Source organism: Limulus polyphemus, unplaced genomic scaffold, assembly GCF_000517525.1.
Source record: "Limulus polyphemus unplaced genomic scaffold, Limulus_polyphemus-2.1.2 Scaffold464, whole genome shotgun sequence".
Lineage (NCBI taxonomy): Eukaryota > Metazoa > Arthropoda > Merostomata > Xiphosura > Limulidae > Limulus > Limulus polyphemus.
The window spans coordinates 136,067-143,011 of record NW_013666074.1 but is presented as its reverse complement, the minus strand read 5'-3'; the positions used below and the strand labels follow the sequence as shown (position 1 = coordinate 143,011).

Here is a 6,945-nt window from a genome sequence, read left to right as displayed (position 1 = left end):
AGCTTTGCGCGAAATTCAAAACAAACAAACAGTATTGTTTCTTTGTTTGTAGTTAAGTATAAAGCTACACAATGGGCCATCGAAACCAGGTTTTTAGCGTTATAAGTCTTCAAACTTGCCGTTGAGCCATTAGGAGGCATAACACAGTATTACCAAAAGTATACATTGTACATATATAAATTATAATCGTAAATATAATTGATACATACACATAAATACGCTGTAAGAGTTATGGTAAAATCCCACTATTCGATCAAACAAAACTAGCCCAAGAATTGGCGGTGGGTGTTGTTGACTAGCTGCCTTTTCTTTGGACTATCAGTTTAAAATTAAAAAGGCTGGACGTACATAGCTCTTCGTGTATCTTTGCACAATAATTCTGAATCAAACAAAATTTATTTAGCTTGTTTTCAGATTTTGGTGATTTTAAGGTTTTTCAAACTTGAAAATACTGTCAATTCATATGCCGTTGTAGAATAAAATGCATTAGTTACTTCTTGAGCAAAAAATATGACATTTTAGCACCTTATGTTATGCTTTTGTTTTTGAATTTCGCGCAAAGCTACGCGAGGGCTATCTGCGCTAGCCGTACCTAATTTAGTAGTGTAAGACTAGAGGGAAAGCAGCTACTCATCACCACCCTTGGCTACCGCCAACTCTTGGGCTACTCTTTTACAAACGAATAGTGGGATTGACCGTCAATTTATGTCACCCCCACGGTTGAAAGGGCAAGCATGCTTGATGGAACAGGGATTCGAACCCGCGAACCACAGATTGCGAGTCGAGCTCCCTAACCACCCGGCCATGACGGTCCTTTTGCACCTTGACTTTATCACCAGTGAAAATTTTGTTACTTATGGTTAGTCTTGTCTGTCTAGCCATTCTGATTATATTTAACTTAATGACAGCTGTATTGTTTGTTTTGTTGAGGGCTGTCTGCGTTGGCCTTTCCTGATTTTGATGTGATAGACTAGAGGGAAGGCAATTAGTCAACACCACCCACCGCCAACTCTTGAACTACAATTTTTACCAACGAATAGTGAGATTGACCGTCACATTATAACGCCCCCACAACTAAAAGGGCGAGCATGTTTGGTGATAAGATTCTAACCCGCAAATTACGAGTGGAGTGCTCTAACCACATGGCCATGCCAGGCCTGACAGCTGTTTTGTAACATAAATTTAGAAGCTACTTGAGTTGTGTGTTTTTAAACTTTTAATATTGTCGTTCGGACTTGGTTTGTTTTGAATTTTGCACAAAGCTACAAAAGGGCTATCTGCGCTAGCCGTCCCTAATTTAGCAGTGAAAAACTAGACGGAAGGCAGTTAGTCATCACTACCCATCGCCAACTCTTGGGCTACTCTTTTACCAACGAATTGTGGAATTGACCTTCACATTATAACGTCCCACAGCTGAAAGGGAGAGCAAGTTTGGTGAGACGGGGATTCGAACCCGCGACCCTCAGATTGCGCGTCAAGAGCCCTAACCTCCTGCCCATGCCGGGCCTGCCGTTCGGATCTAATTCGAATAAATATCATGATATTCGTGTAATATTCCTCGGTAAGTTTTTTTATGTTGTGAATAGCCCTTGGTAATTCAAATAAATCTTGATTAACGTACGTTGTTGAACTAAATTGTGGTTGTTGAACTAAATTGTTCACCAATCGAGTCATTGAATTTGCATATATTATCCTTGTTTATAAATTTTATTATATTTTTTTACTATCCTTTGGCTTCCCGGTGAGACAACGGCAAGTCTACGAATTTACAACGCTAAAATCAAGGGTTCGATTCCCCTCAGTGGACACAACCCAATGTGGCTTTGCTATAAAACACACACGCACACACACTCTTATGTCGAGATCCTACAAATTGGCTTACAGGAAGCACGCCATGTTGACGGATTATCCAAAATTTAAGGTCAGCGTAAAAAGAAAAAATATATGAAATAGAAACAATATCAGCATAAAGCCTATCAGAGTTTCATGTCAACAATCTGGGATTATTACTCTTATAATCGTTCTACGGTTTCCAAGCACTTAAGAAAAAAGAAGGAATTAATAAAACATTTTGACAGCCATCAGTACATCTGAGTAGAGATCGCCGTATATAGAAACACATTGAAGGTAGCGCTACTGGTGTGGTGGAAAGAAAAGTTAACAAGGTAAGAACGATATACAATGTGTAAGTGTAATCTCTACTGCTCTATATTTAGCACTGGAGAACCCGTACGTATGTGTAGAGACTAAATTAAAAGATATAGCGTAGAGGTAGGGAATTCAACGCCACATTTTTTTCTTATTATGTCATCATTTCCATTAGTATATTTTAATTCTTTACTTTTAATTAAATAGCCGTGATTAAATATTTTTATATATATTCATAACATTTACTTCGCTAAACCGGCAAAGAAAAAATTACTTACATCTGAATTGCATGGTGTTGAAATCCACACGCTCGTTACAAGCTATACGTCATTGTATGCAGAGACACATACTCCTCCGCCACTTCATTGCCCGTGTATTTTCTCTTCAACTAAGGTGTATTTGTTTAATGGGGACTGGTTTCTATAGCTTTCAGTCTTCATTTCAGTCACACACACTTTTCCTGTCAAAAGGCTACGAATGTTGTTTTTTCCAACTTCAAATGTTTCAATTCTCTGACAAGGCAGAAAATTTAAGATAGCGATTTGTATGTTTATTCACACAAAACTTTAAGATTTGGAGCACGAGATGAGTTCATATACAGAGACAAGCATCAGCACGTGTATTCGTGGCCTTTACAAATGTTTAAATGGAAAAATATAGATAATTCTGCACTAATACACATGGTTTCATCACAAGATAAGTAGAGCGTTTTTAGTGCTAGTGAAAGTATTCTACAGTCATTTGTATTGTTGAATTATTATTGACTCGTGGGACAATTATATATCTTCTGTGGTAATGTTAGAAATATATATGTAAAAAATATAACAATTTCATTAGGGATGTATGCGCCAACAAATACACGATTTCGCCAGCAAAACTATAACAAAACAATACAAACTTATACCACTTATATAAAAATAAAATGGTATCATTTTAAAGTAAAATGTTCTGCGGCCATAGCACCCAAAAGCATTGGGGATACTCCGTCTAACAGACATAATCAAAATAGCGAATGCAAAACTAGAAAGCAAGATACAGATTCAATAATGGGTTAGGATCTCGATGCTAAAACTCACAATGTCTCAGATCAATCAACCACCTACCGTATATAACTGGTCGTGTGCATGATATTTACTCCCAAAGACATAAAAATAGAAATCTGATATCATCAACTACCCTCAATTTCTATCAAAAAATTTATCATCCAACCTCCACCCTTATTTATAGTACCAATAAAACATGATGCTGTAATTATAGTTCTGGTACCCCTACCTCTCCTCTTGACGAGAATCTAATCTTTCAAACAAACCTGGGTAACAGTTTACCACTTCCAGTCCTGAAGTTATTCTTTCCGGCCCAGATATACTGAAAGTTTTATTATAAATCATTAATTTTTGTATGAAGATCGTATATGCTAGTGTCATTTAAAAAAATTAATATTTCAAGTTAGAAGTAATTACATTCAAATTATTTGTAAAGGATATATTTTCTAATAAGTTTTAAAATTTATTACAAAATAATTTGAAGACTTTACTAATTTTAAAATTACAGTTGTCATTAAATAATAGTTTATATTTTAATAGCTCTAAATTATACGTAAAGAAAGTTCTTTTATTAAAGATTGTTAAATATATTTCAATTTGTGAGATAATTATACTTTTTAACTGCATATGTGGTACCACACTATTTGGGGAGAGCAGCCTCAAGATGAGAAATTTAAATTATTTTCTTTTATCAGATATGTCTAACACCACTTTATTTTCTAAAAAGTTAATATATAAATCTAAAAAGTGCGCTGGCCATTGTAAATTAAATTTTCACTGTGTTCTAATTGAAGTTCAGGATAAATTTCGGAAGGATTGAATTTTGGATTATTAATTGATATTAAAATCGTCAGTATAACGAAGGATAAACACATACTTATCAGGACTTGTTATTTTGTACATAAATAAATTTTCATACGTATAAAAATACAAATTAGCCATCTTTGATGATAAATTAATCTCATAGGGATGCCGATTACTTGTTTAGGTATTTTATAATTAAAGGTTATGTAATTATTATATATACAAAAATACAAATATTTTTACATTGAATACTTGAAAATTTATATTCAGAAATAACTGTTTTCATCAATAAATTCATCTATTAAACTATTAAAAACTTTTAATTCGATTTGGTATATAGTAGCGAAATCATATTTACAATTAAAAGTAGTACAACGTTAAAATTGTAAATAGATCTTTTACACAAGTGTCGTTTTTAAATTATTTATTTAGTGAAATCATAAGTCAAAACAGAGAAGGCTGAATTCGAAAATTTTAAAAATTGTAAGCATTCCAGTACTTGTTTTTTGTGTGTGTGTTTTTTTTTATTATTATTATCCAAAAAACATGTTTTGAAATGTTAAGTGATTTTAATTTTATTTTATACAGTAGAAAATCTAAGATTTTATTTAATATGATAACTTCGGGTTTGGTAGTAGTATTTAATGAATTAGTAATAAATCTGAACTTAAGTGAGATTTTATGAAATTTAGGAATTGCGTATATTAAAGGTAAATCTAAGTATTTAAGTTTTTTAAAAAAAGGTGAAGGGTGCATGATATATTTTTTGTTAAACATCAAGGGTCGTTGATGATATCAGATTTTTATTTTTATGACTTTGGGGATAACTATCATACTCTCAATCTGCTATAGATGGTGAGTGGTAGTGGGATTTCAGACGTTGTGGGTTCTAGCACTCAGATCCTAATACCTTATTGAATCTGTATTTTGCTTTTTAATTTTTGCATCCGTTGTTTTGATTATGTCTGATAGAAGTGCCTTTGAGTGCTATAGCCGCATACATTTTCACTTTAAAATACGTTTCTATAAATGGTATAAATTTACATTGTTTTCTTACAGTTTTGCTGGCGCGATCATGTACATCTATAATAAAATATATTTTTACAGGGCTGTACGTTGCTAAGTAATCACCTGTACCCCTTTCGTGTAATACAAATAATTGTATATTCATTATAATCATAGTGTTAAAGGAATTGTACCATCTGTAAAACCTTTTTTCAGCCATAAAGAGTCTCTTAACTAATAACATGCGTGGCTAGTGCAAGGTTATCAGAAACCAATTAAGTAAAATTATAATAAACTAAAATTTTTTAAGTGAAAATTCAACATTTTATGATATTGTTCATTAAAAGTCTACTTTTATAAATGTATACATCTTGCCAGAACACTTTAATAGCGAAAACATATGATTCATCCGTAGAATTTCGGCCAAACTGAGCGAGAGAGATGATGAAGATCACCAAGGACACGGGACTCGTTCAGCATCGTGAGTACACAGAAAGACCGATTGTTTTTCTTATTCATTGTTTTCTGAAGGTGAAATGCACTGACATCACGGAAGAGCTGTGATATCAGTCTTATATGGGTGAATAATTTCACCCATGCACTCTAGATATAGATCTGATTTAAAACAACTGAAAATATATTATTCATCAAAATTTTACATATATAGCAATGAAAATAAGTATGGAAACGCAATAGCAATACACATACAAAAGTCACAAACAACAAGTAATGACAACTAGATAGCGAATTTATCAATGGTCGAAAATATCATCACATAAAATATAAAAGATTGTTCAGCTTGGGTCATGATGGTGGGTAAAACAAAATACGTGGCCTAGCTAACTAATGAATGAATATTTGCTGTAAAATTCTCAATAGCGCTATATGTCAGATATAAAATACTGTTTACTGTAGGTATTATAAATTTATTTATTTTGTGAGTGAATATTTCATTATTGTTTAGTTTTTTTTTCATAACAAGAAAATTAAACGCACTTATTTTAAAGGTGATAGTTATGGCAAGTTTGGTTACGTAACTCGTTAAGAGTCGTACGTCGTGTTTATAATTCATTGATGTTGAGGCTATCGAACGTCGCGTGCAATCCATTGATGTCGAAGATATAGAGATTTCTTGAAGGCCTAAGTGATAGACGTATAAATAGTGGCAAGGAGACGAAAAAGAGAGCGGGAAGAGAGCAAAAAGTAAAGTCACATAAAAGAGTTTCGGTAAGAGAAAAGTTAGAAAACGTAAAATTAACCGTCGTAGGAGTGAACAGCTTAACGGTTCATATGTTAAAGTGAGATTAACAGTTTTCTAACATTTTAGGAGAATATTTTGTCTCGTTAAAGGGTGTTTTCTAAAGCAATGGAACCTTCCTGTGTGGACTCTGACAAAAAGCAGACGATTATTTTGAAGTAGGTCTATATGCGAAAAGCAGACGTTTATTGGAAGTAGGCCTAAATACGAAAAAGCAGATGAGTATCGGAAGTTAAGGATACAACTGCGGTAACTCAAAGACAACTTAAGTGAATTATACACCGATACTGTTGTGATAAAAGAAAGAGAGAGAGAAGAAAAGGAATAAGTGAATTATACATTAAGTGAGTTATACACTGATAGTGTTTAAGATAAAAATATTTCGGCCTGTCAACTGAATTCTAAAGCAATTGAATTGGCCTAAATGGACTTTTGACAACAAGAAGAGAACTGTATAGTATTTAAGATACAACTATAAAGAATTTTTGTACATATGTTTGACTTGTTTTGAATATATTACTTTAAAATAAGTGAAGTGTGTGTTCATTTATCGTCGAATTTATCGCCAGCAAGTCACAGACAACGACTGTATAAGAATCCTTAATCCAACATAGCCATATAAATACATATACTTACTTTAATATTTTACTACACTTAAAAAGGTAAGTTTTTTGATACTATAACTGA

At 33.0% G+C, this 6,945-nt stretch overlaps 1 long non-coding RNA gene across 1 annotated transcript; it reads left to right on the top strand.

Moving 5' to 3' along the window:
- The first annotated feature begins 2,002 nt into the window (after window positions 1-2,002).
- LOC111085552 lies at window positions 2,003-6,422 on the top strand. The gene is made up of 3 exons (XR_002610373.1): window positions 2,003-2,165; window positions 5,416-5,481; window positions 6,351-6,422. It is a non-coding gene; the product is annotated as an uncharacterized LOC111085552 (long non-coding RNA).
- Window positions 6,423-6,945: the final 523 nt, after the last annotated feature.